This window comes from Callospermophilus lateralis, chromosome 6, assembly GCF_048772815.1.
Source record: "Callospermophilus lateralis isolate mCalLat2 chromosome 6, mCalLat2.hap1, whole genome shotgun sequence".
NCBI classification, from domain to species: Eukaryota; Metazoa; Chordata; class Mammalia; order Rodentia; family Sciuridae; genus Callospermophilus; species Callospermophilus lateralis.
The window spans coordinates 119,658,365-119,677,078 of record NC_135310.1 but is presented as its reverse complement, the minus strand read 5'-3'; the positions used below and the strand labels follow the sequence as shown (position 1 = coordinate 119,677,078).

At 53.9% G+C, this 18,714-nt stretch overlaps 1 protein-coding gene across 1 annotated transcript in view; it reads left to right on the top strand.

Annotated features, from left to right (window-relative positions):
* Positions 1-3,917: 3,917 nt before the first annotated feature.
* The window catches only part of Pacsin1 (protein kinase C and casein kinase substrate in neurons 1), a 49,615-nt gene continuing 34,818 nt past the window's right edge, over positions 3,918-18,714 (top strand). The window contains exon 1 of the mRNA XM_076857710.1: positions 3,918-4,070. The gene's annotated coding sequence lies outside the window, so the exon portion shown is untranslated. The remainder of the gene's footprint in view (positions 4,071-18,714) is intronic.

The window sequence follows — 18,714 nt, the reverse complement described above, 5'->3', positions numbered from 1 at the left end:
AAATGTCCCACCCTCTTACCTCCATTTCCTCATCTGTAGAATGGGTTTAAGAGTACCGAATGCGATCATGTATGTCAAATCCTCCCGTGCAGAGTAAGGCCCTCCGCCCACGTTGGTTCCTTTCCTTCTGTGGGGTTAAGAGCAGGTCCCTTGGAACCAGCCTGCCTGGCCTTGAATTCCAGCTCCACTGCTTACCAGCTGTGTGACCTTGGGCAGGTCACCTAACCTCTCTGGCTTCAGTCTCCCTGTCTGTAACAGGGGGTTAGTAATCATGCCTATCCCCATAATTTACATGCAGAGAGCTTAGCAAGTGCCTCGTCCAGGGAAAGGGCTCTGTGTCTGCAAGTCTGTATGTCCTGGGGTGAACCCTCTCTCGAGTGTAGGCTAGGTCTGGGTCCTAAATCTGGGCACCTCCTAAGATTGAGGGTTCTGTCAAGGTGGTGTTTCTCCAGGGCATTTTAAACTCCCAGACATGAGTCAGAGGCAGAGAAAGCCACAATTCCAAGGCTCCTGACACCCTGGTCTCCGGATTCAGGGCACAGCTGGCAACAGCCTGTGTCCACCAGGCAGGTGACAGAGCCTAATCTGCAAGTGCGAAGCCAGCTGGTGGGTGGATAAGGCGAGGGCAGAGGACCTGGAAGGCTGTTTTTAAGTATTTTTATCAGGCAGGTGTGTCCTGCTCCCCTCTGTGCGTGCTGCCGAAAGCCAGCTCAGAAAATAAAACCCTGCAATGGGCATCAGGGCCAATCGCTCTCCTGTTCGGTCTTGCCCAACCTCCATGCAGGTTTGTGGGGGAGGTAGAAGAATCGGGTGACGACAGCACCTGACCAGAAGTCAGAAGATCTGTTTATAGCCCCAGCTCTGTCACTGGCCTGCTGTGTGACCTTGAATGAGTCACTTTCCCTCTCTGGGCTCCCAGAGTCCTGTTCTGCCAAAATTGGGACATGATCCCTGCCCTTCCTTTCCAACTGGAGGTGTGTTATAATAGAGACATTCCTCAAAACCTTCCCTCCTCATTGAAACCTCCATGTGGGATGGAACAAAGAGAATCCAGATCCTCACCGTCACCCTCCATCTCTCAGACATGCAGTATTAATTACCAATCCATAATTCATTCATTGATTTATTTATTTCACATGCTTGTTCGGTGCTGGTTTGTCCTTCTGTCTACATGTCCTCTGTGTCTTGTCAGCATCTGAAACTCCTCAGGGAGGCCTGGTGCAGAGTCCAAGGGAAGAGGCTCCTGCCGTGGGAAGTTGGAGCTCATACTGGGAAGGGACCCATGAGAACCGCGGTTGGTCAGATTTTCACGGGTCTGAGAAAGGAGAGGTGTTGGGAGAGAAGAGATGGGAAAAACTCTTGGAAAAGTGAAAAATGCCCTGGGAAAGGGAGAAACCTTGTTCTCTGGGTAGGGCCTGAACAATAAAGGAGAGAGAGGGCGTCCTGGGCGCTGGGAAATTCATCTCTGATGAACATACGTTTTGCAATCAAAAAGGGTCGAAGGAAGCTAGTTTTATTTTAGGAAGCGTGCAAGTTCTGTGTCAATTCCTAAAATAACATTTTATTTTGGATTACACGGGGCAGGTGTGTGTGTGTGTGTGTGTGTGTGTGTGTGTGTGTGTTCCCCTCTCATTTTTTCCAGGCTTGTGGTGGCCAAGGTCTGAATTCCATCCCGGGCAGACTATGCCTGGTAATGGAGCTCACTCAGCTTGCGCCCTTCTCCCCAGCCTCAGACTGAGCATGCTCCATCACCTCCTGTAGCCTCAGACGACAGCCCACCCTTGGCACAAAGCGTGTCCAGAAATGCTCCAGCTCCAGTCACCTGCTAAATGTCCCCTGACTTTGCCAGCATTTTCTAGTAACTTTCCCTGCCTCCTGAGTCATGGGCCTCAACAGAATCTCAGCTGTCAATCAGCACCTCTCCAAACACTGCCTCCTCCAGGAAGCCTCCCCAGTCAGCCTCCCCATGCCTGATCCTGTCCACAGCCCCTGGGCCTGCTTTGGAGCCTCCAGCCTCTCTCTCTGCTCTAGGCATCACTACCTTCCTCCTATGAATGTCCCCTTCCTGCTCTTGCCACTCTCCACCAAACGCCTGGCTGCCGAGGGGCACAGAGTGTCTACGCTCTGGATTCACTGCCTTCTAAAACCCACCCATCCTGGCTCATCCCACCTCCGTCAAAGCCCTCGATGCGACACAGAGCGGGGCTGAAGCATGAGAAGGGGAAGGACAGATTTTCTGCTCTAGCCATCCTGGATTACACTTTAAGATCCTCTTAGGGGAAGTAGCTTCTTTCCATTAAGACAGTTCTGTCTAAAGAGGGGAATTCCACAACACTATGTTAAACCAAAAGGTGTGGGGGGGTTGGGGTGTAGGCAATTAGTGACTTCGATAATACTAGGTGCCATTTTTTTTTTTTTTGCACACCTACTAGGCTCCAAGCCTTATACTCTCTAATTCCAGTAACTCTGTGTAGCAAGCATAGTTATCATCATGATGGATGCAACAAAATTAACAGCACTTAATGTGCTAATCAGTTCACCTAGGTTGTCGGGAGAGGTAGGTGCCATTGCTATGCCCTTTTCCAATGAGGCAACCCAGGCACAGATCAGTTAAGCAACTTGCCACACAGTTAGGGAGACAAGGAAGCTGAACTCCAGAAGAGTTAAGTGTTCAGCAAGAGACTGAGTGAATTCTGGGTCCCCTCCTCCCGTGCTCATCACTGCCTCCTCCTGGGGCCAACAGGAAATTGCAGGTTGAAGTGAGGACAAAAGGTACCTGGAACTGGGACAGCTGGGACCTGGGTAGGAGTGTGTGCCCTGTGTGTGGAACTTCATTAGCTTCAGACTACAGCCCACCCCTTGCCCAGGGGGTGTTCAGAAATTCTCCAGGATTGCAGCTCCTGCCAAATGTCCCCTGACTTTTGCCTTTCCTAGTAACCTTTCCCTGCCTCCGGAATCATCTGGCTCATCGGAATCTCAGCTATCATTCAGCACCCTGTTCAAACGCTTCCTCCGGGAAGCCTCCTAGATGGCTTCGACCCCCTCCCTGTCTCTTCCCTCTCCTGCCTCTGCCTCTCCTTTGTGCATGCCACTTTAAATATTCTCCTATACCCCTGAGATCTGTCTTCCCTCATAAATGTCAACCACGGAAAGGCAGAGCTCCTGGTTTGTTGCACTCTGTTGCAGCCCAGCGCTCGGTGAGCTCAGGTGAGCTCGGGGATGGACCTGTGATGAATGAAGCAGGTCGAAGGCCCCCTCCCCCGGTGCAGAGCTCAGACCCTGGGAGGCACTGAGGGTTCAAGACAGGAGGAGTGAAGGCCTTGGGTTACCTTTTAGGCCCCACACCGCCTGATCCCAAAGAGATGGCCCAGAGTTTGGTGTGGCGACACCAGATCCAGAGGAACCATGGCCTAAGGGTTAGGGACTCTGCCCCAGGGGTCGAGGGCGGGAGTGGAGCATGGGGGGTGGCGTGGAGGGGGTCGTCACTCCACAGTCCTCCGCCACCCGAGCCCTTCAACACACTCATCAAGCACCCACCACGGGAGGAGACGCGGGGACTAGGAGGGACCGGAGACCCCCGGACAAGGCCGGAGGAAAAGCCAGGGAGGTGGGAACGGTAAGGTGGCAGGCGGCGACACCGGGGCGCAGAGCGCGGCCGCGGGGACGGACCGGGGACGGGGCTGCAGGCCGGGGTCGCCGGGGTCGCCGATGCCCGCGGCCCCTCCCGCGGCGCCCGCTAAGCCGGGCGCTGCCTCCTCAGCACCGCGGCGCGGCCACCTGCGCAGCCACCGCGCCGCCCCGGCCGCGCTGCCATTGGTTCGCTAAAAATGCCTCTCTAATCCGCGCCGCCGGCCCCCGCCCTCCGCTCCCCGCCGCGCTCCGCTCCCCGCCGCCCGGGCTCTGACCTTCCTCCTTCCCCAGCCCCGGAGAGATCCCGGAGAGACGCGGTGGCGGCGGCAGCGCCACCTCCTCCTCCTCCCCCGGGAAGTCGTCCGGGCTTGAGGCCGGGCCCCAGACGCCCCGCTTCGCCCCGCGGCGCCGCCGATGGTGCCCGGCGCTCCTGCCCCCAGGTAGGGGTCTGGCCCTGGGAGAGAGGCCAGGGGAGGCGGCGGCGGGTCTGGCTGCCGGGAGCTGGTGGCGGCGGGCGGGAGTCGGGGCCGCGGGGTGCGAGGAGCAGGTACCTGGAGAGAGGTGGGATGCTTGGCAGGCGCCGGGGCGCGGGTATCACCCTGGCAGTGTCAGGATGTCCCACTCTGGACCCCTCGGGACAGGGAGCTGGTGGCGGAGGCCTTTGCCCTGGGGAAAGCTCAGGAAATAGCTTTCTTGGGCAGCGGGGGCCTCCTGGCCCCGGGGGCTGGGGCGTAGGGGTGGTGATGTTTTTGGTACCAGCTGGGGTGGGTGGGCTGGTGCCGGCGTGGTGCGTAGGCTATTTATGGATCGGAGTGGGCCGGGGAGAAACTCAGTGGCTGATGCGCCCGCGCCTGTCTGGTTTAGATTACAGGTACTTCCTTCTGTCCTTCCACCCCTTCCCCCACCGACGGGACGGGAGGGGGAAAGAGAGAGAAGGCGGTGAAGCTAAAAGGCCGGCGGATACCGCAGGAGCCTGGTCTGCTGGACTCTGCCCTCCTTCGGCCCCAGGCCGTTGGCTGCCTGTTGGAGCCGCGCTCTCTCCCTGGTTTTTGCGTTTTGCGAAGCTGAGGACAGACTACGGGGTCATCGGGACATGAGGAACGCTGTGGCAGACCCCAGAGCTTGGCCAGGTCCAGCTTCAAACCTGAGCTTTAAGCTCTGGCTGTCCTCTACCCTCTGAAACCCAGCTCTGCACCCCGTGGGCAGTGACACAGGTAGCTGCTTTTTCTAGGTACAACCATAAATAACCCTTCTCGCCCGGGGACCCTGGCGCAGCTGGAGTGCAAACTGGACTGTCTCTCAATGATTTTGGAAGTGTCTCTCCACCCCCTCCCCTTCTATCAAGTGTCCAAATCACCTCTCACCAGTCCCCCCTTCCCCAGCTTCCCTGATACCCCAGGTGAGATCCGCCCTCCTGCCCTCTGCTCTTGACCCAGCCTGCCTGGAGGCTTGCTTATTTATGTCTTGACTGTGGTGCTCTGGACAGGAGTGCCTGCAGGCTAGGACTCTTGATTCATCTCTGTCATCACCCTGCACCTGACCAGGGTTGGGCACCAAGTAAACCTTTGCAGAATGAATGAAAGATGGAACGAATGGATGGGGACTCTGGGAAACAGTGGGTGACTGAAGGAGCAGGGTGAGCCCCCCTTGAACTTTCCTTACATTCCCCAGGACCAAAGAGCTACCCAAACCTGACAGTTTCACTTAACCCCTCCTAGCCCTGGGGCTGATGGGCAGCCATGGTTTTGGGAAAAAAAAGTGTTGCAAGCCTGCTAGTTCCAGAGATTCTGATCGGGCCTTGGTGTGAGGGCCCTTACCTCGGCCTGAGCATGTGGTGGGCAGTCCTGCTCTCCTTGGGCCTCCTGGTGGCACAGTCTTCCTGGGATGCTATGTTAAGACCAGAGTTCTTCACCTCTGTGGCAGCCCTGGAGTGAGAAATCCAGGTCACCATCTAAGGATTGGGGAGGCTCAAGCCAGGGTATCCTCAGCTTTTGGGGTCCTCCCAGTGAGCTCTGGGCAAGTCTCATAGACCTGCTGTGTGGAGGAGCGGGGAAAGGGACTGCCACCAAGAATTCTGCCTCACCACAGGCCTGTGCCTGTGAAGGGCATCACCATCTGCAGAGTCCTTCCTGGCCCATGTGGCTCCTTTGACAGCCCTGCAGTCTCCCTGATGTGACTGTGCTCCCCTCCCTGCCCCGGGCTCCCTCGGTCTCACCCTCCCTCCGTCCTCAGCTGCTCTGACCTGCTTTCAGTTCCTCCCCCAACCATGCTTCTCGCCTGCAGGCCTTTGCACAGGCTGCACCCTCATCTCCCGAGGATTCTTTTCCTTCCAGAAGCTTCTGCAGCTGGGGCTGGGAGCCCCGACCACAGAGCTCCTTTCCACAGCCTGCTCGCCTCTCCTGGGACCACTCCTGTCTCCCCCTGGGCTGTGGAGTCCTTGTTGCGCCGTTTGTGTCCTGTTCCCCATGTCCTGTTCCCCATGTCCCCAGGGCCAGACACAGAGAAGCCCTTACTTGTACTTGTAGAACGAATGACCACTGGTCTCTCTAGCCAATTTCATGTCATATTTAGCAGTTTTCTCCCAATGGAAGATGAGGAGCACCTTCCGAAATTTGCGTGCACCCCCAGTAAGAATGAGTTGGTGGCAGAAAACCTCACCGAGGAAGTAAAACTGACTGTGGGCCTGGCAGGACAGAAGGGACTGGAGGGGGGGCATTAAAAGTGGGGGAGTTCACTGATTGCAGGGGGCCGGGTACTCCCTCCAGGGGAAGCAGGTGGAGGGGCTGGGAGAAGTAAGCACGCCAGATAGGAGCTAGGCTGCTAGGTTTGGTTTTACATTTTTTTTGGGTACCAGAGATTGAACCCAGGGGCACTTAACCACTGGCCACATTCCAGCCTTTTTGTATTTTATTTAGAGACAGGGTCTTGATGAATTGCTTAGGGCCTTGCTAAGTTGCTGAGACTGGCTTTGAACTCAGGATCTTCCTGTCTCAGCCTCTTGAGCTTCTGGGATCGCAGGCATGCACCACCGCACCCAGCAGACCTTGGCTAAGGTTTAAACATCACTTAATATTAAAATGCATGGTGGGTGTTGGGGTAGGCATGCCGAATAAACACTGAATGCACAGTTAAATTTCAAGTAAATAAAAACATTTATTTTTGTTTTTTAGTATAAGTATATACTTATACTATATACTTACATAAGTATATAGTACATGGGATATACCTGTACTAAAAAAAGTTATTTGGGGTGTGTAGTTAGTGGCAGAGTTCAGGCTTAGCATGGTTGAGGCCCTGGGTTCAGTCCCCAGCAAAAATAAAAAATTTGTCATTATCTGAAACTCGATTTACTAGGTGTCCTACATTTTTATTGACTTGGTCTGGCCACTCTAGGCTGGATGAGGAGGGGTGGAGAGAGACTGAGAGCCAGTAGGGGTCCTAAATTTCTCTTCTTTTGTGTTGGGGGAGGGGTCAGTGGATGTTGCTTGCAGGCAACAGTTTTAGAACATTAGCATGTGCATTTTTAGAAATTGGATGTTTTGAATTTTGCATCTGTGCGCTGTTTCTGAATGCTGCTTAGACAGTGGTCATATATTTGTGGATTTGGGCTCCCTAGCGCTGCTGAGGAATGATAAAATGATGGTCCTTCTCATTTATTTACATGAGACAAAGGAGGCTTCAATGGTCAAAGATTGAGTCAGTAAATAATGCTAACCCATTTGAGAAATAAATGTTCTCATTTGAATCACATGCTGCTAACTTGGGTTTGGAGAGTTTTTAATCTGTGACTGATTTCTAACTGGTCCCTTCTGGGCTTGTCCCCCAACCTCCCACCCAAAAGCTGTGGTGGGACAGTGAAGTGTGTGTCAGGGGGCTGCAGAAAGGAGCATGGGAAATGTGGGGTGTCCAGGGGACACAAAAGAGGGCTTAGGCACACATCTGTAACCCCAGCAGCTTGGGAGGCTGAGGTAGGAGGATTGCAGTTTTGAAGCTAGCCTCAGCAACTTAGGCTGTAAGCAACCTCGTGAGACCCTGTCTCTACATAAAAATTTAAAAATGGCTGAGGATGTGGATTAGTGAATACGTGATTTTGGGTTCAATTCCTGGTAGAAAACAAAAACTTTACCCACATTTATTAACTCCGTATTCATAGTAACCTCATGAAGTTCCCCCCAGGCAGCTGAGGTTAAAGGGCTTGCCTGAGGTCACAGTAAGCACATGACTGAGCCACAAGCCGAAGCTGTGCAGCGTGGCTCCTCCTCGGGGACCTCAGTGCTGTCAGACATCCATAGGGTGGAGATGGTCGCTTGTCCCAGGGATTGGGGTCTATGTGCTCCAGAAACCCCGGTGGCTGTTCTGCAGGAGATGGGCCTGGAGGATGGCTGGGTTCAGAGGAACAGAAGGTGGCATTCCAGGAGGAGTGACCGCTGGGCGAAGTTGGCCTGGGAGGGTGGGCTCAGGGGCTGGGGAGGAGACTTGTGTGGGAACACAAGGAGGACGTGGCTAGGAGCCTGGCAGGACAACCAGCCTGGATTGCTGACGCTGGCACCTTAAAAGGTCACATCGGTGGACCTCCGGGGGCAGGTGGCCCAGGGCTCTCCCACTCCTCACAGGCATGACACATACCCAGCTTGCTTGCCACCTCTGGGCTTCCCTGCCTGGGTGCACCCTGGGTCTGCCTGCACCTTGACCATCTGCCTTCAGACCAGAGAGGCAGCTGAGTGGTGCAGGGGTCTGGGGTCCAGGCTGAGGTCCCAGCCCCGATATTTACTCACCATGGGGGCTTTGGGCCACTTAGCGCCTCTCTTGGATTCTGTTTCCCATTCTGACTTAGATTTTTTTTTTTTTTTTTGTGCTAGGGATTGAATCCAGGTCCTCATGTACCTCTTATTTGTAATTTTTTTATTATGGAAAAATATAAACATTTATAAACATAGTGTATAATTTCTATCTCCACTTCTCTTGCTTCCAATAATATTTCAAACCAAATCTCAGGTATCATTTCACCTTAAATATATCTAGATATAAAGATGCCTAAAAGATGAAGACTTTTTCTAACATAACCACAATCCATTATTGTATCTAGGAAGTAATAGTTTCTTCATATCATCCAATATTCACTTACTATTCACATTCCCTCCTGTCTCAGGTATATCTTCGTGTGTGTGTGTGTGTGTGTGTGTGTGTGTGTGTGTGTGTTTCATTTAGGCTAAGATCCAAAGTCCACACATTGTGATTGATTGCTTGATATGCTCTAGTCTCTTGCAATCTGTAGCTTTGTCTTCACTTTTTTTTTTTTTTTTTTTTTGGCACAAGGGATTGAACTCAGGGCACTCGACCACTGAGCCACTTTCCCAGCCCTATTTTGTATTTTATTTAGAGACAGGCTCTCACTGAGTTGCTTAGCACCTTGCCATTGCTGAGGCTGGCTTTGAACTCTCCATCCTCCTGCCTCAGCCTCCTGAGCTGCTGGGATTACATTCGTGTGCCACTGCTACCGGCCCCCAGTTCTTTTTTTTTTTTTTTTTTTTTTTTTATTTTAAGGCAGTGTCTCATTAAGTTGCTAAAGCTGGCCCCAAACCTGTGATCCTCCTGCCTTGCTTCCGAGTTGATGGGATTATGGGCATGCGCCACCTCGCCCGGCTCTTTTTCTCATTTCTTTGCAGTTTGTCTATTGGGGAAAACAGATGTGCAGGCTCCCTGGGTTGCTCACATCCCCGTGGTGTAGTTAGGCACGTTCCTCTGTTCCCTCTATAAATTGGTAGTTGGATTCGTTTGTCTTCTCGAATCTTCTCGTCTGGGCATCGGTAAATTCTCCTGGCTCTGCCTTCAAAGTACCCAGAACTTGCCCCCTTCCTTCCACTTCCGCCGCTGCCAGCTTCCATCCTGCTCCTGGGTCTTCCAGCAGCCGCCACCGGCCTCTGGCCAGCAGCCACAGAGGAGCATCTCCAGGAGGGGCAGTTCCTGTGAGCCAAGGGCCACTTTCAGGAGAAGGGGCAGCTGGGAGAAGGCAGCACCCACAGCTGCTGGGAGATTGGGGCCCCAACTGATAATAGGGCACTGCCCATTTTCTGCTGTGAGCCTGGTCACAAGCCTACGGGAAGAGTATCATTAATTAAATTATCAATATTCCCATTTCGCAGATGGAAGCAGAGGTTCTCAAAGGCGAATTGAGTTGCTTTCAGTTGCACAGCCAGGAAAGGGACAGACTGAGCTCAGAGTCTTGCTCGGGATCCTCTGCTTAGCTGATAAATGGACTTGGGGGTGGCTGGTTTGTAGATTTACTCTCATCATTTGTTCCGTTGACTGTTGAGTGAGTGCGTATTGGGTGTGATGTCCTGCGACCTGAACTGAGCGCTGGCCATTCAGTGAAGGAAACACTCTCTGTCCCTTTGCCTCAGAGCTTTCAGCAATGGGTCTGTACAGCATTTAGCTGCTTACCACCCTGATTACCCTAGAGCCCCTGGCAACCTCAAATTCCATATTTGTTGAGCACTTACTATGTGCTGGGCACTGTGCTAGTTTCCTTCGTCTTTCACAGCGATCCCTTTACAGGTAGGTAAACTGAGGCTGCAAAGGGGCTTAAAGCTTCCAGCCAGCGTCCTTCTGTGAGTGTGTGATTCATCTGTGGGTCTGACGAGGTTCTTTCCCCTTCTGCCTCCCCTTCCCAACCCCTCCCACAGCGGGGTATCTGGTGTCACCTCTATCAGCATCTCCATCAGACGCCAGGCTGCCACAGCTGTCTGCTCCCGGGGTGTTGGGTGACCGGGGACCTTCTCACCTGCCCCACTTGGCCCTGCCCCAGACGGACTACACAGGGGCCTGATCCCTGGCCCTGGCCCTGGCCCTGGCCCTGCCCCTGCCCCTGGCCCTGGCCCTGGCCCTGCCCCTGGCCCTGCCCCTGGCCCTGCCCCTGGCCCTGCCCCTGGCCCCGCCCTGCCCCTGGCCCCGCCCTGCCCCTGGCCCCGCCCCGCCCCGCCCCGCCCCTACCACACCCCGCCCCGCCCCGCCCCACTCGTTATGGGTGCGGGCTGATTGGGCGGGGCCTGGGCATTGGTGGCTCCGCCCCCCGGTCCCTGCGGGCCTGGTAAGCGCAGAGCTGTCTTGACTGGGCTCTGGTGACCCTGCCCAGGCCCGGGACTGGCGATCAGTCACTGTAGCCTTCAAGCCCGACCGGAAGAAACCAAGTCAAGAAATTGCCTCCCGAGGGACGTAGGATGGGGACCCCCCTGACTGCCTGGGCGGGGGGCCCGGTGAGGCCGGAAGCGGGGACGGTCCCTGCTGTCGCTCAGGCCGCCCGGTCGCGGGCCGGCGGATCCGCACCGTCGCTCAGTTGGGCTGCGGCGGCGGAGGCTGCGAGCCCTGGCCGGGACCTCGGTCTGGAGGCTTCTTCCGGGGGCCGCGCTGGCAGCGGTTGTGCCCGCGGCAGAACTCGGGGACGCTGATGTGAATCTTAGACGGGAAACTGCGTACGTAGCTCCGGCACCGACCTGTCCCTGGGAGCTGCCCAGGGCCGCTGGCCCGAGCGGTCAGTACTCCAGGTGGCAGCTGGGGAGCGGGGGCGCAGGGCACCGAGGAGCCCCCAGAGCTGCGGCCACCCCCGCCCTTTACTGCAACTTAGGGTTTGATTTCCGATGCGTTTTAACTCCCGGCCAGATGGCGATTTTTCTCTAATTTGGTCATTTTGTTTAGCAGCTAGACTTATAATAAAAAAAAATTTCCCTTTGTTATTCTGACATCTGGTGCCTATAACACAAAAGCTCCGGTCTTTCTTTTTCTTTTCTTTTTTTCTTTTTTTGGTACTAGGGACTGAACCCAGGGGCGCTTTACCACTGAGCCACATCCCCACCCTTTTAATTTTTTATTTTGTGACAGGGTCTTGCTAAATTGCTTAGGGCCTCACTAGATAGCTGAGCCTGCCTTTGAACTTGGTATTCTCCTGCCTCGGCCTCCGGAGCTGCAGGGATTACAGCAATTTTTAGAGAAATGAGTTGATGCTCTAGCAACCTCCAAAGGTGTCCATTGAGTATTTTTTCTGTTTAAAAAATATAAACCTGTATAAAATAGTTTAGACATCTTAACAAATTAATCAAGAGCCCACACCCTAGTCACCACCATGTAGCTCACCACCATATATCTCAATCATGTGGTTGTCACAGGTCTGAAAGACTTCTGATCTGTCATAGTGGCACAGTGTGTGATCTCGGCTACTTGAGAGGCTGAGGCAGGACAACAGCAAGTTTGAGACCAGCTTAGGACACTTAGCAAGATCCTGACTCAAAATAAACAAATTATAAAAGGGCTGGGGATGTTGCTCAGTGATAAAGCACTTGGAGTTCAATTCCCAGTATAGGAAAAAAAAATACTTAAAAAAAAAAGACCCTGGGGCCCTTCCCCACCACAAGCCCCTTGCTACCTCAAAGGTATCCACAATTCTAAATAGTTAAGGTTAAAAGATATTGATGTTTTGTTTTTGTTTTTACTTTGTATGTGTTGGAAACCAAATAGACTCTTTGCTTCAGATAACCACCAAATATACTTTCTGTCTCTATAGATTTGCCTTTCCTGGACGTTTCATATAAATGGAATCATATAAGCCTTTTGAGACTGGCCTCTTTTTTTTTTTTTTTTTTTTTAAAGAGAGAGTGGGAGAGGGAGAGAGAAAGAGAGAGAATTTTAATATTTATTTTTTAGTCATTGGCGGACACAACATCTTTGTTTTGTATGTGTTGCTCAGGATCGAACCCGGGCCGCACGCATGCCAGGCGAGCGTGCTACGGCTTGAGCCACATCCCCAGCCCCAAGACTGGCCTCTTTCACTTAGTATAATGTCACTAGGGTTCGTGCATGGGTAGCATGTAACTACTTCATTCTTTTGGATGGTTGCATAATATCCCATGATGTAGATATACCACATTTTACTTATCTTTTCATCCATTGATGGACATTTAAGTTGTTTCTACTTTTTGGTTATTATGAATAATGCTTCTCCAGAGCATTTATATACAAGTATTTGTGTCAACACATTTTTTAATTTCTTTTGGGTTCACACCTAGGAGCAGAATTGCTGGGCCATATGGTCACTCAGTGTTTAACCTTGTGAGGGGCTGCAGATGGTTTTACAGCCTGCATGGTTCTTCATTATCACCCAGGATGCATTGAAATTCCAGTTTCTCCTCATCTTTGCCAAGTTTTTTTTTTCTCCCCAATGTTGGGGATTGAACACAGGGCCCTAAGCATCCTAGGCAAGTGCTCTACCACTGAGCTACATCCCCTGACCTTTTTATTATTATTATTAATTATTATTATTTTGAGACAGGGTCACTAGGTGCTTAGGCCAGCCTTGAACTTCCAGTCTTCTTCTTCTTTTTTTTTTTTTTTTGTACCAGGGATTGAACCCAAGGGCACTGGACCACTGAGCCGTATCCCCAGCCAATTTTATTTAATTTTGAGACAGGGTCTTGCTGAGTTGCTTAGGGCCTGGCTAAGTTGCTGAGGCTGGCTTTGAACTCACGATCCGCCTCAGCCTCCTGAGCCACTGGGATCATAGGTGTGGGCCACCACAGTCTTCTTGTCTTGGTCTCCTGAGTCACTGAGTGGTCACAGGTGTGCACTACCGCACCAGGCTCCCCCACCCCCTGCCCCGTATCGGGGATTGAACCCAGGGTGTTCTACCACTGAGCTACATCCCCAGCCCTTTGTTCATGTTTGATTTTGAAATAGGGTCTCACTGAGTTGCCCAGGCTGGCCTGGGGCTTGTGATCTTCCTGCCTTAACCTCCAGAGCAGCCAGGATTGTAGGCATGTACCCCTATGCCGGGCAGGCTGTGTATCTTCTCTAGATAAATGTCTTCTCATAGTCTGTGCCCAATTTTTAATTGTATAACTATCTTATTGTTGAATTTTTAGTTATTTATTTTGGATGTCAAACCCTTGTTGGATATATGATTTGTAATTGGTGTGTCGTGGGGTACTGGGGTTGAACCCAGGGGTGCTCTGCCACTCAACTACATCCACACCCCTGCTTATTTCTTATTTTGAGAAAGGCTCTAGTAAGTTTCCCAGGCTGGCCTCCAACTGGAGATCCTCCTGCCTCAGTCCTCTGAGTCCCTGGGATTATAAGCATGTGCCACGGTTCCCGGCTGTAGATGAGTTTGTCATTTTGCAGGTGCCCTTTCCCCTGTGGATCTGTGTGGGGAATGTCTTTAGATACGGCAATTGGGGTATCGAGCAGTAGACATTTTGAATTCTAGAAACCACCTGAGGACCTGCCCCGTGTCCTCAGCTCCTCTTCTTTAAGGAGAATCCTTTACTGGTTGCACCAGTTGAGAGAGAGCTGGTCCTCCTAGGGAGCTCCTGTGGCACCCAGGAGGTAGAGGGTGGCACACGAATTGTGCAAGGTCAAATTTGGGGATGGCTGGGTTCAATCCAGGCAGGGTTTTCTTTAGCCATTATCATGCTGTTGTGTGTTGTCAATGTCAAGGACATTTCTTTTCTTCTTCTTGTTTTTTTTTTTTTTTTTTTTTTCAGTGCTGGGGGTGAGCCTGGGCCCTGTGCGTGCCAGGCAAATGCTCTACCACTGAGCTGCACCCCCAGCCCAAATGTCAAGGAATTTAATTGCCAAAATTTAGAAGCATCCGAGATGTCCTTCAGTAGGTGAACGGTTAGTGCATGTGGGCAACCGAGTGTTACTCAGTGCTCAAAAGAAATGAGCCATAAGCCAAGGGACGACCAGCAGAACCTTAACACATAGCACTGAGTGAAAGAGGGTGATTTGAAAAGGCTGCGTATATGGCAGGATTCCAACTGCGTGACCTCTGGAAGGGCGAAACTGGAGGTGGTGGAAGGATCAGTGGTTGCCAGGGATTTAATGGGGAGGGAGGGGTGACTAGGTGGAGCCCGGAGGATTTTTAGAGCAAGACAATTGTTCTGCATGACACTCCAATACTAGACGCACGTCATCTTGCATTGCTCAGGATCTGTAGAATGTACAACACGGAGAGTGAACACTAATGTCAACTGTGGGGCACAGGACACAATAAGTGCAAAGGCCCTGAGGCAGGAAAGAGTTTGATGTGTTTGAGGACACAATGGAAGGACACAGTGCCCAGAGAAGAGTGGGGGGTGGGAGAGAGACCAGAGGTGAGGATAATGAACAGGTTGGGGCCCTCCTGTAGCCACCTGTAGGACAGCCAAAAGCACTGGGATCTTGTTCTCAGTGAGGATGAGTCCCAGGGGTGTGACATATCAATAAACATTCATGTTTTTAAAAGGTGACTGTAGCCACTGTCTGCCAAACAGACGGCAGGGGTGAGGGGGGAAGCAGGGAGACCTGGCAGGAGGTGGCAGAGTCCCATCAGCCAGAAGAGGTAGTGGTGGCGTGTGGGCTGTGACAGGTGGCTTCTAAGGTGAGGCCTGACAATGGCAGGAATCTGACTCCAGCTGGGAGGAGGGTGGGCGGGGCGTGGGGTGGACGGGGTGTGGGCACATGGCGCTGCGGGTCCTGAGGAGGAGACTGACTTGGAGCAGCTGGGTGCGCTGTTTGGGACATCAGGTTTGTCTGTCCTCTTCCAAGGATGGTTGAGGAGGAGGCTGGACTGTCATGGCCAGTCAGTGGCAGAGCTGAGGACAGTGGCCCCAATGTCACCAAGGACTGGATGGGATGAGAACAGAAGAGGCCTCAGACTCGAGCTCTGGCCTGCAGGCTCACTGGGGGCACAGAGGAGTGACGTGAGGTGGCCCCGTGGTCAGGGCGGAGGGGTGCCTGGCAAGAAGGAGCCGTGGAGACCAGCCAGGGGCCTGGCCACTTGCACTGACTGTGGGGTTGGTGGTGGCTGGGGGGCCAGAGCCTGCCTGGAAAGGCCCAGGAGGGAGTGGAGGCCAGAGGCGGCCGGGCCTTCCAGGGCAGCCTCCACCACCCAGGGCTGAGCCAGGGCAGGGCCCCCAGTCTGGGGAGGGCCTGTTTCTCTTACTTGAGGGAAATGACGGCGCGTCTCACTTGACAGAAAGGCTCTGCGGTGAGGGAGACCTGGTCCTGGGGGGACGGGGGACGGGGAGCACTGTGCAGGGGACCAGGGCTTTGGGACAGTGTGGTGCTGTCCTTAGACTCAGCGCAGTCCTCAGCTGAGAGGAGGAAGGAGGCTGTGTCCCAGCCTCTGGGTGACATGGGGACCATCATCCCCGCCTTGCAGGTAAGAACGCTGAGCGCAGGTCACTTGGAGGAAGGCGCAGGACTGGGGTGTGAAGGGCCCTGAGCCCCAGGTGTGGGACTGTCAGGGTGTGACGGAAGTCCCCTCCAAACCCACTGTGAATTCCAGTCGCCACTGGAACAGCACTGAGGGGCGGCCCCGAGGCCATTAGTCCACGAGGGCTGCAGGCAGGTGCCTGATGGCGAGAGTGGGCTCGAGCGGTGAGCCCGCAGCCTCTTGCCCTTCTGCTTTCCACCATGGGATGAGGCAGCACCCAAGTCCCCACCCGATGCTGCTGGCACCTTGATCACGGACTTCGCAGGCTCCAGAATTGTGAGAAATAGGACCTGTTCATTGTGAATGACCCAGTCTGTGGGATCTGTTATAGCAACACACATGAATGAAGGCAGCCTGCCCTCCAGCCCCGGGCCTCGTCTAGCCCTTCAACTGCAGGAAGAACACTGGGACCAGAGAGGGGAGGTGACTGCCCCAGGGTCACACAGCAAGGTGACATTGCTGCCCATGGTTCCCCCCCCCCCCCCCGCCCCAGTGCTGGGGATGGAGTCCAAGGCCTTCCTGTTCCCAAGCTCTTGCCTCAGATCTAATAGGTACCACACTGGGCTGACTTGTTCCCTTCCCACCTGCAGCCTCCCTGGGTGCTGTCTGCTGTGGGTCCCTTTGATGTGACCCCGTCTTGCCTCCTGCTGTGGAGCCTTGGTTCAGTTGCTCCACGTGCTGGGACAGCGTCTCTTCTCCATTTCCCCAGACCCCAGCCCAGGGGTTTCTCAACTTCTGATTTCACTGGGCTGCGGCCTGGGAGTTGGTGAATTTTTGGGTCGGGGACTAACGTGCATGCACGTCGGTGTTCATGGAACAGGATGCAGAACACTTCCAGAAGATTCCCTCACGCCCCTTCCTGGGGAATACCTGCCCCTGTAGCCATGGTCCCACCTCCTGTCGTCATGGATCACATTTGTCTGTTCTGGAGCGTCCTGTGGAATGTGCTCTTTGGCTCGGTGAGGTCATCCATGACCTGGGAGGTGACAATTGTTCTCCCTTGTTTCACTGTTGGGAGCTGTTGGTCTGGTCCCTGGGGAAACAGTGGAGTTTGGATGCAGAGGACGTGGGTGTAGGGGGTTTGGGGGCTGGAGGTGGCTCTGGGGACCGGCAGGATTCAGGGATGGGGATTGGGCTGAAGAAGAGGTCAGAGCAGAGGCCTCCGCCCACCCCCACAAGCCCTCAGGCTGGGTTGGCTCTTGAGAGTTGTCCAGGATTGAGCAGGGGCCCAGGCCTTTGTGACCCCCTGTTGACCTGTCACTCATGCAGGCTGTCTCCAGGGAGGAGTGTGATCCTGGGAGGCGGCTCCCGTAGGCCAAGGGCAATGCCATCAGCAGGCCACACTCCCACCACCAGGTCCAAAGTGCCCTCGGAGCTGTGGGGAGTGCCCCGTGTCCTCCAGCACCCTCTGCCGTCCCCCTCCAGCACCCAGAGGTCTGCGCCCTGGTAATAATTCACCGTCTGGGAGTGGCTCCTCTGGAGCTCTGTTTGGTCTCCTCCTGGGGAGGGTGACAACGGCCAGCGAGATGGACGCCAGGCTCACGACCACCGGTGTCAGGGCCACCTCTGCCCGAGCCCCTCCCTGGCCCTTGGCTAGCAGCTCGAGCACTAGGGCTCACCTGTCCACCCTCCACACGGGGCAAGGGTCCCAAGAGACACCTGGGAAGCCCCCTGGGTGCCAGAGCTATTTCCCTGCCCCTCGGTGTGCGCTGTGTGGCCCCTTCGGATGACAGGGTGGTGACGCCTTTTGTTCGCTTTGCCATAAGGAACCCGAGGGGCTGGGGGGCGGGCAGCTGTAGCTGAAAGCTTCATGGACTCTTGGTGGCTCCTGCAGAAGCCTTTCCCCTGTGGGAAGCAGGATTTCTGGGCCTGTGAGGCAGACTTGTCACAGGGTGTGACGGTGAGTGGGACCTCTCCTGTCTCCACCCTGTTGTTCTTGGAAGCCAAGATTCCACCCACTGAGGGTGCAGCATCACGCAAGGGCCCCACGTTTAGAATGTGACCACGTCCCCAAAGAGGGCTCTCCGTCCTCGCGGGGGACGGACCCAACCTGGCACCTCAGCTGTTTCTTTCCTCCTTCTTCTTTTATTTTTTACTTTGAGTCAGTGTCTTGCTACGTTGCTGAGGCTGGTCTTGAACTTGAGGTAGCCCTGCTCAGCCTCTGGAGCCCCTGGAAGTACAGGTCTGTGCCCCTGCACCACTGCACCCAGCTCCAGTTGTTATTTTTTTTTTTATTTTGAGACAAGATCTTGACAAGCTGCCTCAGCCTCCCAAGTTACTGGGATTATAGGCTGGGCCTGGCCTCTTTTTATTATCTTCATTATTTTTAATTGACAAATAAAAATTGTATATATTTAGGGTATCCAACCTGATGTTCCCAAATTTATATGCGTTGTGGAATGGCTGAGTCGAGCTAATGAACACATGTTTCACATTGCATACTTCTGTATGTGGGGAAAACCCTTAAAATCTACTCTCAGCAGTTTTTGAGAACACAGTATGCTGATGCTCACCACAGTCCAGTCGGGTCTCTTGGTCAGCTGCATCTTCAGAAGGCCGTGCCCTGCCCTCTGGGTGGCCGTTCCGGGTGGTGCTGGTGTCCTGTGCCCACAGCCACACCCCCTTTGCTGGATGCAGTTTTAGAGGCTAGTTAGGGTCACTGTCCCACCTTGCTTCTGCCAGTCCAGCCCTGCCTCCTGGCCCCTCCCGTGGGGTCCTCCCCTCACCATGTCATCTCCGCAGCTGTGGGGACTCCCAGCTCAGGCCTTCAGCATCACCTGGAGCTGCGCAGGGCTGTCCTGGTGGCTTGCTGAATGTCCTGGACCCTTCCTGCAGGAGCT